Genomic DNA, 18326 nt, shown 5'->3' with positions numbered 1-18326 from the left:
CCAGCCCCTGCTGCCCTGGCTCACAAGGAACCTCCCCATGGGCCTTAAGGTCCCTGGGGCACTGCAGGGGGTGTGTGCAGGTCTCTGCCTCTGTGGCACTCTTCCTCCCCTAGGTCCCCTATCTCTAGAGTCTCTGTCTCCCCTTTGGACAGGTCATACCCACCCATTAATCTTTAGCCTTACCTCATCCCTCTGCAACGTTTGAGACTGGGCTTTGAAAAACATTTATTAATTGTCCCATGAGGCAAGTGAAGCTCCCACTAACATGCCATAGCACAGTGGGGGAGGGGACAGAGGTAGGTACCGTTGATTCCCCTTGTTGGCCTTGAATACCAGACACCACTGACTTCTTCATCAGAAGCTGCCGCAACCACTGTTTTGCAACACCTCCCAGTTTCCCACCTCAGCAAGGAGAGGAAGGCATCCACCCAGATCCCATCATGGTCTTGGAACAGGAAGACCCCACTACAGTGCCTCATCCCCAGAGGTCATGCCAACAGCAGCAGTGTCAGGGGGAAGACCCCTTGCTATGCAGCTTCCTATGGGAAATGGTGACCACAGGAACTTTTTGACAAAAAATAATGCAATGTTAACTAAGTTATTTTATTTTTAAACATTTATTGTGGTAAGAAAACTTAACATAAGATCTACCCCCCAAAATTTTTAAGTGTACAATACATTATCGTTAAACACTTTTTTTTTTTTTTTTTTTTTGAGACAGAATCTCGCTCTGTCACCCAGGATGGAGTGCAGTGGTGCAACCTCGGCTCACTGCAAACTTTGCCTCCTGGGTTCAAGCAATTCTCCTGCCTCAGCCTGCCAAGTAGCTGGGATTACAGGCACATACCACCACGCCCGGCTAACTTTTTTATATTTTTAGTAGAGACGGGGTTTCACCATGTTGGCCAGGCTGGTTTCAAACTCTTGACCTCATGTGATCCACCTGCCTCAGCCTCCCGAAGTGTTAGGATTACAGGCGTGAGCCACCGCACCTGGCCGGCCAATTTTATAAAATACATTATTTAACTCAGAAATAAATAAGAAGCATTACCCTGGGTACGGCCTTCCCCAGGAGATAAAAGATTTGAATTTTCAGTTTCCATTACAACCTCAAGTTCCAACTCCTCTACATTGTAAGCCCATAGAGGTCGGCATCCCCTGTCTTAATCATCTCTGTCCTCCTCACACCCAGGCATGACAGACCTCCGTAGTAATTTGGCGAATTAATCTCTTTTGGTTTCTGGTTCTTCATTTAAGCCCTCACACGAGGATGACAGATAAAATCTTCGTCTGACATTTCCTTCTGGACCTGCAAAGAGAAAGCACTTGTGATATTTTGCATCTGAAATGAGGCTGAAGTTAAACAACTCCCAGGACAGTTGTGTAAACAAATAGGCTGGGAATATCTATTAGCCCTCAGGGACTGGGAATTCACTCCTGAATCACCCTGCTGTGCCTAGACAGGTTGGGAACTGAGGCCAGCATCCATTGATTCATCAGCACTTCCTCCAAGAGTAAGACCCACCATCTGAACTTTCACTCTCCAAACATTTGTTATAGAGACTTAGCAACATTTTTACTTAAAATTTGCTATGTGATGCAGGCTCAAGAATTGGTAGCTTAAAAAAGAAAAGAAAAAAATGTGCTATATGAATCAAAACACTCTATTATAATCTGCTCTCCAGCAACCTTCCAGGTCCTAGTGGAAGGGTGGAGGATGTGCGACAGGGACATCTCAGCTCTCCTCCTGGTAGAAGTGCCTCTCATGTCTATGTTGTTCTGCCACATTGGGAAGATGTCTTGTAAGAAAGTTGAAAAGCCTATGAATAAAGCAACTGAGCCTAAGAGGCCTAAACAACCCCCATAAATTAGAAGAAAAGTTGGGGCCAGGCATGGTGGCTCATGCCTGTAATCCCAGCTCTTTGGGAACCCAAGGTGGGTGGATCACCTGAGGTCAGGAGTTCGAGATCAGCCTCATCAACATGGTAAAACCCCGTCTCTACTAAAAATACAAAAATTAGCCGAGCATGGTGGCGGGCGCCTGTAATCCCAGCTACGCAGGAGGCTGAGGCAGGAGAATCGCTTGAACCCAGGAGGCGGAGTTTGCAGTGAGCAGAGATTGCGCCATTGCACTCCAGCCTGGGCAACAAGAGCAAAACTCCATCACACACACACACACACACACACACACGAAAGAAAAAGAAAAAAGTTGAATGTGATCAAGTGTATTGTGAGAGGCAAAATCATATGTGATATGAACATAGGCATGCACATGTCCTGTGTACGTGCAATTCTTTCTGTGCACACTATGTATTCACTGTGGATTCTTTTTATTATCATTATTATTATACTTTAAGTTTTAGGGTACATGTGCACAATGTGCAGGTTTGTTACATATGTATACATGTGCCATGTTGGTGTGCTGCACCCATTAACTCGTCATTTAGCATTAGGTATATCTCCTAATGCTATCCTTCCCCACTCCCCCCACCCCACAACAGTCCCCGGAGTGTGATGTTCCCCTTCCTGTGTCCATGTGTTCTCATTGTTCGATTCCCACCTATGAGTGAGAACATGAGGTGTTTGGGTTTTTGTCCTTGCGATAGTTTACTGAGAATGATGATTTCCAGTTTCATCCATGTCCCTACAAAGGACATGAACTCATCATTTTTTATGGCTGCGTAGTATTCCATGGTGTATATGTGCCACATTTTCTTAATCCAGTCTATCGTTGTTGGACATTTGGGTTGGTTCCAAGTCTTTGCTATTGTGAATAGTGCCGCAATAAACATACGTGTGCATGTGTCTTTATGGCAGCATGATTTATAGTCCTTTGGGTATATACCCAGTAATGGGATGGCTGGGTCAAATGGTATTTCTAGTTCTAATAAGTGATGTCACTATTTTTATATTTTTGTGATGGAGAAGTAAAATGTAGTTCATATCTCATAACTCAATCCAATATGATAGTGTCTTGAACACAAAGGTACCCACTGATGATTTCACCCAATGTTAAATAATTAGGTAATTGTTCAATGTTTCATACCAGTGGTTCTTAGACCTCAGCAAGCATCAGAATCTCTTGGAGCTTTTGCTAAAACTCAGATTGCTGGATCCCATCTCAGAGTAAACCTTGGCTTTAGTAGGTTTAGAACAGGGTCTAAGAATTTGCTTTTTTTTTTTTTTTTTTGAGAAAAGGTCTGGCTCCATTGCCCATGCTGGAGTGCAGTGGTGAGATCTTGGTTCACTGCAACCTCTGCCTCCCAGGTTCCAGCTCCAGCCATCTTCCCACCTCAGCCTCCCAAGTAGCTGGGACCACAGGCATGTGCCACCATGCCTGGCTAATTTTTTTGTACTTTTTGTAAAGATGAAATTTCACCATGTTGCCCAGGCTGATCTCGAACTTCTGAGCTCAAATGATCCCCCTGCCTTGACCTCCCAAAGTGCTGGGATTACAAGTGTGAGCCACCATACCCACCCTTGATAATCTGAGTTTTTTACAAGTTTCCCAAGTGGTGCTGATGCCGCTGGTCCAGGTTCATACTCTGGGAAACACTGATTTCTGTTGTTCAGAGCTCCTTGGTGGATGTTTACATAAATGTTTTGAGTGTTTTAGTGATTAAGAGGATATTGATTGGAGTTTTTGGATAGGTTGGCAATGTATTATCATTTTCTCCATTTTATTTATTTTTCATTTTTTATTTTTTAAAATTTTAATTTATACAGATATATGTTGTCCAGGCTGGTCTCAAACTCCTGTCCTCAAGCAGTTCTTCCACCTTGGCCTCCCAAAGTGCTGGGTTTAATGGGCTAGCTGTGAGCCGCCACACCCCACCCCTTTTCTATATTTTAATGAAATATAGACACTTGTTATCCTAAAATTTTCTTTTTCTTTCTTTTTTTTTTTTTTTTTGCCATGATCTTCATGAACACACTAAACTGTTCTATGCAGCATATTTTTAGGAGCAGATTCGGTTCAGATAATTTATTATGTCTGTGCTGCCAATTTGAGGCTGCCTGAGAGTTTATTGGGAGCTCCAAACTCCCCAGTCACCACAGAAGCCACCTTTTCACCCAGTGGGCCCACACTCGGGATCTGAACTCTCTGATAGATGGGCCATGCTGGGGAGACAGCAGCAGCCTGAAAAGGGTTCACAGCCCTCCAAGAAAAAGGGAGAAAAGACCCTGCATTTGACTGCAACACTAAAGAACCCTTTCATTGCTCATGAAAAGAGTTTGGAGAATATTGGCCAGGAGCCCAGAGCTAGGGGATCCAGGGCTGTGGGCAAGTTATTAAGTGCCCTGGAAAGGCCCCTTTGGGCAATTTAGGGAATCCCTGGGCTGGTATTGGAAGGCATTGATGGAAGAGATTGAATGGCCACCTACCCCTCTACTGGGGCCTGAGGAGGGGTCAGTGCCCCGGCCTGCACAGGGGCTGTAGACTGCTGCTGTTGGGGCCAATACCAGGCCAGGGAAAAGGAAAGAAAGGGAAAAATGAAGCATGAGAGAACTATTTTCAACTTTAAGGATGGCAAATGGGGTTTTAAACATTATAGACAAATGAAGTAGGCTAGGGAGCTTTATTTGCTCAAGGAGTCGGGAATCCCAGCCTCTCTTACCCCAGTATCATTTTTCAGAATTCACCACTGTCTTTTTGAGTCAGGTCTGGAAACTTAAGCTTCTCCTTGGCGTGAAATCAGAAGACGTGAACAGCAGATTTTCCTATTCTGTGAGATGAGCTGGACAGAGGCTCCAGGAAGTGAGATCTGGGGCATTCCACCTCTGCTGTGTCTCCTTTGAGACTACAATATCATTCATTCTGAGGTTCCATTCTTACACGTAGTCATTCTTGGTCTGCCCATTTGGAAAAGGGTACTAGGAATACCTGTCCTACCCATTGTCATGAGGGTGTTATGGGAATCCATACACTCTGAAAAGTGCGTGACTGAATTATTGGAATATTGATGAAGAGTGGAAGTCCTTGTGTTTGAGATTGTGTGTAAGGAGTTCTTCATTCTATGAGGGTGGGGGTTTGTCTTGTTTTTCACTGATATCCCCAACTATTAGAACAATGATTGACACATACTGGGCACTCAAAAAAAGTTTATTGAATGAATACATGTGAAAAAAAAATACAAAGAGTTATAGAATTTAACAACTGGAGAGATGTTTAGAAATCATGTCAAATCTCAATTTATAAGTCCCAGCAAGGTTTATGCTTCTCTCCAAGCTATTACAGCCTCAAGGGTCAACAAGTGAACAGACCTCCCAGATGGAGCTGACCAAAGTCTTGCATTCAGTTTCTCTTACTGCTTTGCAGTGACATGAAACTAATTAAGAAAAACAAAACAAAACAAAACTTAAGCTCTCATGATTGATTCTTTTTTTTCTTTTGGCAAGGGCGAAAACACATTCCAGTCCATCTCTGAGCTTAACATGTCTGGTCCTATTACGCTTTTAAAAAGTAAAAAGAGAAGAAAACAAACAAACAAACAAACAAAATCCAACACTTGGAAACTTGCTTGGCATCCAGTGTACTCATTCCTGGTTCGTGGAGCAGTCAGAAAACACATATCATCTGTGAGTCCCTTCTCAGGCACAACTAAAGCCAGAGCGTGGGCTACGACAGTCTAGCTTCCCAAAGGCTCTTCCACATCTCGGACCCACCAGCAGCTCATCTCTCTGCCAGAGCAATCTGATTGACAATCATCAATCAGGAAGGACTTCAGACGTCTTGTGGCCCCTTTACTACAGAGGCTTGCCACGGTCACCTAGCCGGCGAGTGACGGCCTGGACCCTCCCCATTTGCCAGGTCCAAGGACATTTATTAGAAAGGACACTGCTCACCACTGACCCTGGACACCTCTGAGACCACTGGGCCTGTCACGTGGGGGGTGTGAGTGGGGAAACCCAGCAGGATGTGGGTTAACGGCAGGGGAAGTTGCACGTCTTCCTCTGCTGCCTCTCACTACTGTAGCACCAGAGAGCCATGACTGTTCATGTTGCCGGTCCTAGATGCTCTCTGGCCTGTCCTGAACTTTCTCTGGCTCTTTCTTCATCATTTCATGAGCTTTTATGATGAAGCCTCTGTGTATGTTTGTGTGAGCAGCAGAAAAGGTGCAGAAAGATGTTTGTTAAACTGTTAGCAGTGGTTACCTGGGGCAGTGGGATTAGAGTCAGGCAGATGGAGATGATGAACTTTTCCTTACTCTGTCTCTGTGTTGCTTGAACTTGTTATAACCAGCATGTATTACACATGCAACTTTAAAGAATCCAATAAAATTAGAAAGCAAGTCGCAAAAGGAGACACACAGTATGATATCATGCCCATAAAATCCAAAATCCAAAACTCCCATAAACAATATGTCATATTGTGTATGGGGTATCCTATGTATTGTTTATGGGGTCTAAACCTAGGGGCCTAGTAAAAAGCCTAAAGCCTGCTGGAAGACGCCACACTGGATGGGAAGAGCTCGTAGAGAAAGGAGGTGGAGTGATGTTGAGGAAGGCAACTTCAACTGGACCCATGGCGTTTTGTTTCCTAAGAAAACAAAAACCTCAAAGCAAATATGGTGAAAAGTTAATGTTCATTGGAGCGGACAATGGGTCTTTTATGACTGTTACGTTATTCTCCATACTTGTCCATTTGTTTGAAATATGTCAGAAACTAATTTAACTATAACAAAGGAGAGATAATTGAATTCATCCTTATTTGTAACTTATCTTGCACGGCACCCCATGTGTACCCCAGGTATAAGAAAGGAAAAAAGGAAAGAGGGAGGGGGAAAGGAAAAATCTAAGTGAGTTTTGGAGAGCTGGTTTGCTTTTCTGATCTTCTTTATTCTCCCAATGGGCTTTGTTCAGCAAATAAACATGGGAAAGAGGCAAAGTTAATGTCCCCTGGAGAAATGGATGGATGATTGGATGGATGGAAAGATGGACAGGTGGGTAACCTCATGAGCCAACAGCTGCCAGGTTTTCAGAGGAGGTAGGAATTACCTTCATCATGGAGGCTGCGACTGGGACTGCTCACTGCCCACAGCTCACCTCTGGATGTGATATGATGCATTCATGAAGTTGGGCTCTTATGCCTTAGCCTGTAAGGCTGCAAGTGCCTCCTGTGCGAATGAGTAGCTAGAACACAAAGAGCACCTACGGCCCGTTCCACCCCTGTGCCCCATGGGGAATATTCTGGGTGGTCTTTCCCCAGCCCCAAGTTGAGACCTGCAGCTATGACGGTGGGGACCCAAGAGGGACAGTAGCTCCTCGCTGCTCTTGAGGGCCAGGAACTAATAATAAACCATGTGGCCATTTCATAGGAACCACTTCAAATTTTTTTCTCAAAAAACGATAAACTTCCTGAGAAATCGTGGACAGCAGAGGGGTTCTTCATTGTACCTTTTTTCTTGGGGCATGTAACCTGGACCTGGGGAGGTGAGGGTCTGGCCAGGGTCACAGCTAAGGACATGTGTCCTGGCTCAGAGAGCAGAGCAGTGCTCGCCCACTAGCCAGCTCAGGTGGGCTCTAGAATTTAGTCTGGTGGAGAAGTGCCCAGCCCACACAGGTGACAGCTCTTACTACACTCCAGGTGCTGTCTGCTTATCAGATGTTGTTTAATTCTCGCAGCAGCCTATGGGGTAGTTGAGTAGTGTGGCTGGAATATCATGGGTGTGTAGGGACGCCTTAGGAATGAACCTGCAGAGGTCAGTTGGGACTGGGCTGCGGAGGACCAGAATGCCACGCCAAGGATCCCTCCTCTGGGTGAGGGGGAGTGCTCAGGGGCTTTTGGTAGGGAAGTAATGTGACCTGACTTATTTTTTTGAGAATGGATTGGAGGGGCAAGAGCAGAGCAGAGGCTGAGAGAGGAGGTGATGGGGCATGAGGGATGGCGGCTGGGACTAATGCTGGGGCCTTGGGCGAGGACAGGGAGACAGCTTTCCGGTCTGGAGAGGGAAGCAGCATGGGGATCACTAGAGAGGAGAGCCAGAGAGGAGGCAGAGGCCCCAAAGGAGGAAGAAACCATGAACAGGAGTCTTGCTTAGGCTCTGTCCCCAACCAGCTTTGGAACCTTGGGCAAGTCACGTCATCCCTCCGGGACTCAGTTTTCACTGCTGTAAAATGATGGGGCTGAATGCATCCTCTCCCATGGTAAGAACGATGGGCCTTTTGCACATTTCTTTTGCTCCAGGGGTGGGGAAAGCCTGAACCATGGCATAATGCCTGGCACTGCCAGGAGCACCAGAGGAACTGCCAAAGTGGCAGGGAGTGGCCGGCACATGGGGCCAGTTGGCATTGCAGTAAGCAGCATGGCAACGCTAAGGCAAAGAGCAGGCCAAGGCTGCCGGGGCTTGCCAGCGTGGGCAGGATGCTGGAGTCACTGTGGCAGGGCTCCAGCAGACACGAGCAAGGCCAGTCTGTGAACCGCATCCCCTCCTTACATAATCATCCTTACAGCAACATGTTTTCTCATTTCAGTTAAGCAGTGCCAGGCCTCTGATCAAATGGCTTTTGTAATCCTTGTTGTCAAGTTTAAGCTTGAGCAAACAGTAAGGCAGCCTCAGAGTCACCTCAGCCTTCTGACTCAGTGTCCCTGCGTGCAACGGATGGGGTGGGATCTTCTAAATGTCCCTTCTGACACTAAAATGCTAGGAGCCTTCTGTTAGAATTCCACCTTCTAGACCATACCATGCTGGGGGCACCCCCTGCCTCTGAGTGTGATCAAAGTTCACTGTGGCCTCAAACTCCTGGGCCCAAGTGATCCTCCTCCCTCAGCCTCCTGAGTAGCTGGGACCACAGGTGTGTACCACCACGCCCAGCTAATTAATTTTTTTTTTTTTTTTAAAGACAGAGTCTCACTATCTTGCCCAGGCTGGTCTTGAATTCCTGGCCTCTAGCAAGCCTCCCACCTCAGACTCCCAAAGTGCTGGGATTACAGGTGTGAGCCACCACACCCAGCCTTTATACATTTTGAAATACACTTTTCAGCTGTAAAGCCATGATATGTGATTTAAATTCTCTGTGCCTGTTTCCTTGGGCCTGGCAGAGAAAGTGTGAATAGCCTATTGTGGCTGTATACCTGGGGATGATAATGCTACCTACTTTGCTATTAGGAATACTGAGTGAGAAAGTATGAGTGAAACCTTTAGCACAGAGCCAGGCACATTGTAAGTGCTCCATGAATGGACAGCTATTATTGTAATTATGCATTCAGCCATCAGAACTTACTGCACGTTGAGAGCTGTGCAAGGCTCAGGGGATAGGGTACTAACCAGTTAGGCTGACGAGCAAGTGTCCTGTCCTCACCGGCTTGCTGTCTGAAGGGGAGGCAGACCAGTCAACCAGTTTCCCTTAACTAGTACATGTGCCCTCTGCTAGGGAAGCAAGAGGGGCTGCAGGAGCCCACAGGAGGGCCACCCACCCCAGAGCCATGGGCGGCAGGCCCCTGCAGCTGCCCTCTGCTGTCTGGATGCCTTCCCCTGGCCTGGAAAGAGCTTCCCCCAGACGGCTCCATGACTCACTCATTCATGTTATTCAGGACTCTGCTCAGGGGTCACCTCCACAAGGAGCCTTCTCCAATCTTTCTGCCTAAAACAATCCCCACCTACCCCGCCGCCTTTATCATTCCATTCAATGACCTTGTACTGCTTTATTCTCTTTATAGTACTGATATTTTCTACAAGCGGATTGTGGATCTGTTTTGAAAAATACGTTTATTGACCATTTACCCACCACAAAGTAAGCTTGGTGAAAGCAGGGGCTTTACCTATTTTGTATTCCTTATTGCATCCCCAGTGCATCCCCAGAACAATGCCCTGGTCACGGTGAGCCATCAATGCCTGTCTCGGGTGAACGAAGTGACCACTAAGCTAGATCCTGTAGGATGCATAGAGATTGACCAGGGAAAGGGTCAGAGAGAGAAGAGAGAATCTTCCAGGCATTGGGAGCAGCATGTACAAAGCCAGGGGAGGAGAGCAGAACATGACGGGAAGTAGTTCTGTATGACAGGCATGTTCATTAACAGAGCAGGAGGAGCAGGCAGCGAGAGGAAGAGCTTTCTGCTGGAGCTTCTGAATCATGATGTGGGTCTGACCCCGTGGAAGGAGCCAGGGCAGGAAGGATGATTGGAGAGGAAAGTCTCAGACTGCAGCGTGGTTCTAAGAAGGTTTTGGCCAGGCAGATGGGGAGTCCCTGAGCCAAAGCTGGCCCTCAGAGGAATTCCCCATCAGGCAGAAGCTAGTGCCGTGCTATACTCAGCCTTTGGCTGGAATTAGCTCAGGGGACATGTGGCTTTGCAGGGAGGCAGTGAGGGATCCTGAAGGGTGGGAACTGTGGCTGTCACTTGACTGCTCCCTGCAGCCGGAGACCTCGATGGTGCAATTCCATGGCTGCCCAACAAGCAGAGAGGGCAAGGAAGGAAGTGGTGAGAATTGAGTCTGGAGAGCTAAACATGGACCAGATCACCAAGGGTACTTCAGGCCCTGTTAAAGAGTTGGATTCTATCGTGAGGGCAAGGAGATGCCAGGATATGGTTTTGTTCAGGGGAAACAGAATGATTGGATTTGCATGTCAGAAGGATCACTTTGGCTATTATGTAGAACATGGAAACCAAAACCTTTTAAAAAGTCTAGACTAGTAATCCAGGCTCCCTTTATTATTATTATTATTAATTTATTTTTTTGGTTTTCATTCTCACTGTGAAAGCAGTTTGAGAAATAGACACAGGTGGCCTCCTCGTGGAAGTCAAACCTCACCTTTATTCCTGAATAAGCAGTTGGCAAATGTGCCTTCATCGTGAGGGCCAAATGGGTTTCCAATCACTCCCTGCCCAATGGTTCCCTCCAGTCTAGGCCTTGGGCAGCCACCCAGTCATCCATCTGGGTCTCCTCTGGAGAATCACTGCCTTCCTCTGGCCAGGATGAGGAGGGGAAGAAGAGGCTGAGTCCCCGGCACTTATCATGGTCTTTCCATTGCTGAGCTCCACCTAATGGAGGAACATGGACACCTGTCACCCCAGGTGAGATGGCCATAAGTGTTAGCCCTAGAAGCACAGGGATGGGAAATCCATGTTCTCCACCTTTGCAGGTGAGAGATAATGGTGGCCCAGTCAGGTTGGTGGCGTTAGAGGGAGGAGGACAGAAAGAAGAATTGACAACACTTAGTAATTGACTGGATGGTGTGGGTGATGGTTCTGTGTGCTCAAAGAAAAGTCAAGAATGAGGCTCAGGTGTCTGTCTCGCATGACAATGGTGGGCCATGCAATTCTATTTCCAGTCCACTTCCAGCCCGTAAGGTACCTTTGTGAGAGTTAGAAACAGGGCCTGCTCAGCAGGGTTAGCTATTGCCAAGGTGACATCCTGTGAGTGGCATGGGCTGGATTCTGTCTCCCACACTCCTCCTGGCTAGAGGCCTCTGTGCAGGCTACAACCTGTGTGGCCACACGTTGTGGACCTGACACCACTGACTGAAACAGGGAGTGAGGAGCCAATTGGTGAGCAGAATTTTAAGCACATTAGGTTTGCGGTGTCTGAAGACAATATGAAATTGTGAGGCTGTTTCTTATTATTATTGAGGTGAAATTCACATAACATAAAATTAACTTTTATTTTATTTGACCGAGTCTTACTCTGTCACCCAGGCTGGAGTGCAGCCACTGCTTGATCTCTGCTCACTGCAACCTCTGCCTCCCAGGTTTAAGCGATTCTTCTGCCTCAGCCTCCTGAGTAGCTGGGATTACAGGCGCCTGCCACCACACTCGGGTAATTTTTGTATGTATAGTAAAGATGGGGTTTTGCCATGTTGGCCAGGCTGGTCTCAGACTCCTGACCTCAAGTGATCAGCCCGCCTTGGCCTCCCAAAGTGCTGGGATTACAGGTGCAAGCTACTGCGCCCGGTCAAAATTAGCCATTTAAAAGCGTACGGTGGCATTGAGTACATTCACAGTGTTGTGCAGCCATTGCTTCTCTCTGCTTCCAAAACATTTCATCATCTGCAAAAAAGATTCCATACACAATAAGCAGTCACTTCCCATCCCCCTCCCCTCAGCCCCAGGCAACCACTAATCTGCTGTCTTTATGGATTTACCTGTACTGAATATTTCATATAAATGGAATCCTGGCCAGGTGTGGTGGGTCACACCTGAAATCCCAGCACGTAGGGAGGTTGAGGCGGGAGGATTGCTTAACCTCAGGAGTTCAAGCGAGACCTCGTCTCTACTAAAATTAAAAAAAATATATTGAAAATAAAAAATAAATGGAATCCTACAGTGTATGACCTTTTGTGCATGGTGTCTCTAACTTAGCATTCGTTTGTTTATTTCTCTTTAAGACTGGGGAAAAGATGGGAAGAAGCCAGTAGAGAAGGGAGATGTTGAAAACACAGGAGGGAAAGAGGAGGTGAGCAATAGGATGCATCCCTGAGAATGTGCTGGAGGGGGCGGTATGGGGGAAGCCCAGGACGGACTGCCTTTACACCTGCGAGGGCTGCCTCTCACGGAGGAAGCAGCAGCGATGAGGCAGATGCCGACAAGATCCTCATGATAGGTTTGGTGGCAGCTGAGGGGATTTCCACCTAATGGTTTCTGTTTTTTTCTGTGAAATAAGAGCTTGACCATCTACTGAGAGGAGAGTAGTGGTATTGTAGGTTTGAAGAAAATGATGATAATTGGAAATAGCTGCTGTGGAGAACGGGAAAAATCTTGCCAGGGAAATTGAGGAGGTTTTCCAGGCAATGTTGAGAGCCGAGTGAGGCTGGGGTCAGTGAATTCACAGCAACATAAATCTGTGGTGTGATTTGGTTTTATCTGCGGATCTCAGCAGCCTGGACGTGAATGAGGTGTACATATCACATTTGGAGCCATGGCAACCATCCTGTGACCTGGAGGACAGAAGTCTAAAGGTAAAGCCAAAACACTGAGGATGGTGGAGCAGAGAATGGTGGGCGTCCCTCAGGCTGTTCTGTGCACAGTAGTGAGGATGACTCTGTTCGGAGGTCAGAACTCATTGCTCCTCTCCTCAAAACCCACTGATGACTCCCTCCCTCTCCAGGAATAAAATTCCAAATCTATAAAGCCCCATGTGATCTGACTCCCCACTGCCTCTTTGATCTCATCCTTTTACTCTCCCCCTCCCTCCCTCCAAGCCAACCTCTGGCTTCCTTGTTGATCCTTGAATGTTTCCAGCACACTCCAGCCTCATGGCGTCTGCCCTGGCTGTTCTGCTTTGCCTGGGATAATCTCAGCGTGGAGTGATCTCAGCCCACACCTGGCCTGTTCACCCACTTGCTTCAGCTCCCTGTGTAAATGTCACCACCTTGGAGAGGCATTCTCTGACCACTCTCTTTCTAATGCACCCCCTTCTTAATCATTCTATTCCCTTTTCCTGCCTCATTGTTTTTCAGAGTGCATATTAGCACTTTACACTTTAAGGACTTGTTTATTCTCACACACACACTCTTACACTTCCTCGTACTCACATGCACTCACACTCACACAAACTCTCACACTCATATGCACTCATGCTCCCTGATACATGCACACACTCACATTCTCTCACTCACATGGTCACCTGCACTCACTCTCACACATGCACAAATGTGAATTTCCGGAGAGCAGCACCCTAGGTCCCGACACCTAGAGCAGCACCTGGCATCTGATAGGTATTCAACAAATCTTTATTGAATTAATTAACGAATTAAAATAAAAAGCCAGGGGCTGGGTGTGGTGGCTCACGCCTGTAATCCCAGCACTTTCGGAGGCCAAGGCGAGCATATCACCTGAGGTCAGGAGTCCGAGACCAGCCTGACCAACATGGTGAAACCCTGTCTCTACTAAAAATACAAAATTAGCTGGGCATAGTGGTGCATGCCTGTAATCCTAGCTACTCGAGAGGCTGAGGCAGGAGAATTGCTTGAATCCAGGAGGTGGAGTTTGCGGTGAGCCGAGACTGCGCCATTGCACTACAGCCTGGGCAACAAGAGCGAAACTCTGTCTCAAAAAAATACAAAAATAAAAATAAAAAGCCAGGGTCCTTGATGATGTTATTGAGTCACCGAACTGACCCTGGAGCCACCGAGGCCCAGACTTTTTGTCATGGGAGAGTTGTCAACTGCCAGGTCCTGGGAGAAAGCAGCCAAGGCTGAAGCAGGGGGCAGGGCATGGGCACCCGGGATGGCACCCCTGGCACTCTGGTCAGAGCCCACCCACTTCACCCATGGCCCGGCCCAGCTAGCCTGCCCCAGCCCTGCACAGAAACTGAAACCAGAAGTCTAGCTCTGCCTGTACGACAGCCCATGTGCTTGGTTCCTGCAAGAGACAAATCCCACACTTCTCCAACCAGGACAAACCTGGTATTTTCAGAACTCCCTGTCCCCAGGTTCACTGGTAGAGAATGGATTCAGTTGTAAATAGCAGGAATCTGAAAATAGCAGCTTCAGCAAATTAGGGGTTTAACTTTCCCGACTGCACAAGCCTAGACTAGAGGTGTGTGGGTCAGGGCAGGTGCAGCAGCTCTGTGCCCTCAGTGGTCCTGAGTCCTTCTGTTGGTCTCTCTTCTGTCCTGAGCATGTGGCCCTGATTCCCATTTTCCCAAGCAAAGCCAGGGTTCTGATAACGAGGAAGAGAGGTGACCATGGCCAGAGTGTAGGCCAGTGGTTTTTCTTTTTTTCTTTATTTGCGATGGAGCCTAGCTCTGTCACCTGGGCTGGGGTGCAGTGGCACAATCTCAGCTCACTGCAACCTCCGCCTCCCGTGTTCAAGCGATTCTCCTGCCTCAGCCCATGAGTAGCTGGGATTACAGCCATCATGCTTAGCTATTTGGTATTTTTAGTAGAGACGGGGTTTCACCATATTGGCCAGGCTGGTCTCAAACTCCTGACCTCAAGTGATCTGCCCACCTCAGGCCAGTGGTTTTCAAACTTTGTGTGCACTGGAGTTACCTGGAGGGCTTGTTCAAACTGAGATTTTGCTCCTCCTCTCAGTTTCCTCCCTCACCAGTTTCCCAGTGATGCCAGTGACCAGGGACCATTCTTTGAGAACTACTGGCAACTGGTGTTGTCTGCTACCCCAGGTGACGTCACCTGGAATGTAAGAGAAATATGCAGAGTGGGAAAGCTGGCCACTGACTTACTGGCTTATTCTTAGAGTGGTCACCATTGACTTACAGGGACAACCTCAGTGTAGCTAAGTCTCATCTTATTTGGCTGTGTCCTCCCTCAGCCCCGTCACTTCCAGCACTCCTCCCACCTTCCTCTGTTGCCCATACAAGAAACTGGCTTCAGGACTTTCTGGCGAAGTGTGTGTGTTTGCACAGACTGCTGAATCCAACTCCCAGGTGCCCAGAGAAGTCAGGACTGGGCTGCTTCTTGCAGACTTTTTGTGAGAGGCTCCAAGCTGCCCTTCCTGGCTGGCAGGCTCTTCTGGAGAAAGGATGTTTACCTGTCACAGGTGAGGGCAGAACTCATTGCCACCTTTTGTTGTAAGTTTCTAAAGACACATGCTGCATGAATGTCTTAATGTCCTGCCCTAAAAAAAGTTTTCCATGTGGACAGGTACCCACCTGTGCTTTTGTTGAAGAGGATATATATTTTTTAATTGAGATATAATTCACATACCATAAAACCACCTTTTAAAAATGTACGAATCAGAGGGGTTTTTAAAAGTATATCCATGGAGTTCTGTAGCTATCACCATGAATTCCAGAACATTTTCATTACCCCATAAAGAAACCCCACACCCTTTAGCCATTACTCCCTAATTCCTGATCCCACAGCACTAGCCCCCAGCAAACAACCTTCTGTTTCTGTGGACCTGCCTATTCTGGACGTTTCATATAAATGGAGTCATGCAATATGGGAACATTTGTTTCTGGCTTCTTTCACTTAGCATAATGTTTTCAAGATTCATCTATATTCTAGCATGTATTATTCTTTTTATGGCCAAATAATATTCCATTGCATGGATATATTACATTTTGTTTAACCATTTATCAGTTGATGGACATTTGAGTTGTTTTTTTCTGTTTGGCTATTATGGATAATTCTTCCATGAACTTTCATATGTGAGTTTTTGTGTGGAAACATGTTTTCATTTCTCTTGGGTATATACTTAGGAGTGGAAGTGCTGGGCTATACTATATGGTATGTTAATCTGTTTTGCATTGCTGTAAAGAAATACCTGAGGCTGGGTAATTTATAAAGAAAAGAGGTTTATTTGGCCCACAGTTCTGCAGTCTATACAAGCATAGCACTGGCATCTGCTCAGCTTCTGGTGAGGCCTCAGGAAGCTCATGACAGAAGGTGGAGGGGGAGAAGGTATGTCACATGGCAAGACAGTGAGCAGGAGAGATGAGGAGGTGCCAGGCTGTTTTTTAGCAATCAGATCTTGCCTTAACTAATAGAGCGAGAACTTGCCCCTTGCCATGGGGAGGGTACCAAGCAATTCATGAGGGATCCACCCCCATGACCCAAACACCTCCCACCAGGCCCCACCTCCAACACCAGGATCAAATTTCAACATGAAATTTGCAAGGAACAAACATCCAAACTATATCATATGATAACTCTAAGCTTAACTGCTGAAGGAACTGCCAGACTGTTTGTCAAAACTTCTGCATGATTTTATATTCTCCCAGCAGTGTATGAGGGTTCAGTTTTCTCCATATCCTCGCCAACACCTGTTATTGTCTGTCTTTTTCATTATGGCCATCCTAGTAGATATGAAGTGGTATCTCATTGTGGTTTTGATTGATGATGTTATTTTACAAGAATATGTCTGAATGGTACTCATGAGAGCTGTCTCCAAATATCTGAGGGCTTATTAGTTCTGAGGGGGGACTTATAAGTTGCTATGGTTGTGGGCCCAAAGTTGGAAGACTCTGCTCATCAAAAGGAGGCACCAGTCACACAGCAAGTCAGCACCTCCTGTGTGTTCAGCACTGTTGAAGTTAAACCATTAGGCTCATACTTTGCATCAGGCTTCTTGCTAAGTCCCAGGGATCTAATAAATCCCAAGCTCCTGGCAATCCTAGGATGCCTGCCTTGTTATCCCCATTTTAGGAATAAGGAAACTGAGGCTCATCTAGGTTAAATCACTTGGCCAAGGTCAAACTGAATAGGTCTGGGATTTGGACCCAGTTCTGCTAGACTCTAAAGCCAGTGCACTTAGCCATTACACTCTACTATTGTGAAGGATATGGAAGCATAACATGTGAGGCTTGGTTTCAAACAGTTCAGTTGTAGGCACAAACCTAAAATGCGTGAAATAGTGATGAATTAGAGGAAAAGAGTGGATTATTAATTACCGAGGTATGGGGTGGTACCATTCTTGGAGGGAGCAGGAGTTTGCATCAGTTAGCATTGACTAGATTATGTATCGGTAACAGATAATCCCAATATTATAGTGGCTTAAAGGAACAAAGATTTATTTCTCATGCTGCATGTCCGTTGGGAGTCCACAAGGGGGCTGTGCTTGTCAGAGTCACTCAGAGTGATGTCAAGATATCACTCAGAGTCACTCAAGCTGATGGAGCTTCCCTGCCTCCGTTGTTGCTGGTTGCTTTGCCAGAATTAGAAAGATGAATGAATCTTGCACTAGCTCCTGTCTGGCAGTGACACACCTCAGTTCCATTCACTTTCACTCACCAATGCAAATGATGTGGCCACACCCAACTTCCAGCGGGGAGGGAGTATAATCTTTCCATGTTCCACGTGGAGTAGTAAAAACACTTGGTGGACTACACCAACAACTGCCACCGAATTTGTAGACAGAATCACGTAGGACTTGTGGGTACTGAGCACCAGTTCAAGCCAAGGGCAAAATGCAGTCTCCATTTTTACACAGAAGAATCTAGGCCTGCAAATAAACAGGTCAGTGAACTATACACTAGGAAACTCACTGGAATACAAGAATATTTATTCATTACTCTAGCAACACCGAGAGATGGTGCCCCATGCATGGACAAGCAGGGACCACCTTGGTTCCACCTTCCTGCGGAACAGTCGTCTATCAGCTTGCGTAGTATTCTTTCCTTAATGTGACATTTTCATATGAAAAAGCCCTTGTTTTCAGCAGCAACCCAGTTAGGTCTCTTTGGTTATTTTTGCATTGTGTACCTCCCATCACATGTTAGGGTTGGACAAAGATCCAGGAAGCCAGGCTTGGAAGAGAGGCTGCCTGAGTCTTGACCTACCTGCTGCTGCCTGGAGAGGCAGGGCTCCCCTACAATATCTAGCCTGCTTTCCTGGTTGACCAGCACTCCCTGGGAAAGGTTAGTGGCACACACACAGCCCTCGGCAGCAAAGTAGAGGCTGAATTGAAACAGATACTGACTAAA

The sequence above is a fragment of the Nomascus leucogenys genome, chromosome 14 (genome assembly GCF_006542625.1).
Source record: "Nomascus leucogenys isolate Asia chromosome 14, Asia_NLE_v1, whole genome shotgun sequence".
In the NCBI taxonomy this organism is placed as follows: Eukaryota; Metazoa; Chordata; class Mammalia; order Primates; family Hylobatidae; genus Nomascus; species Nomascus leucogenys.
This window is presented reverse-complemented; position numbering follows the sequence as displayed.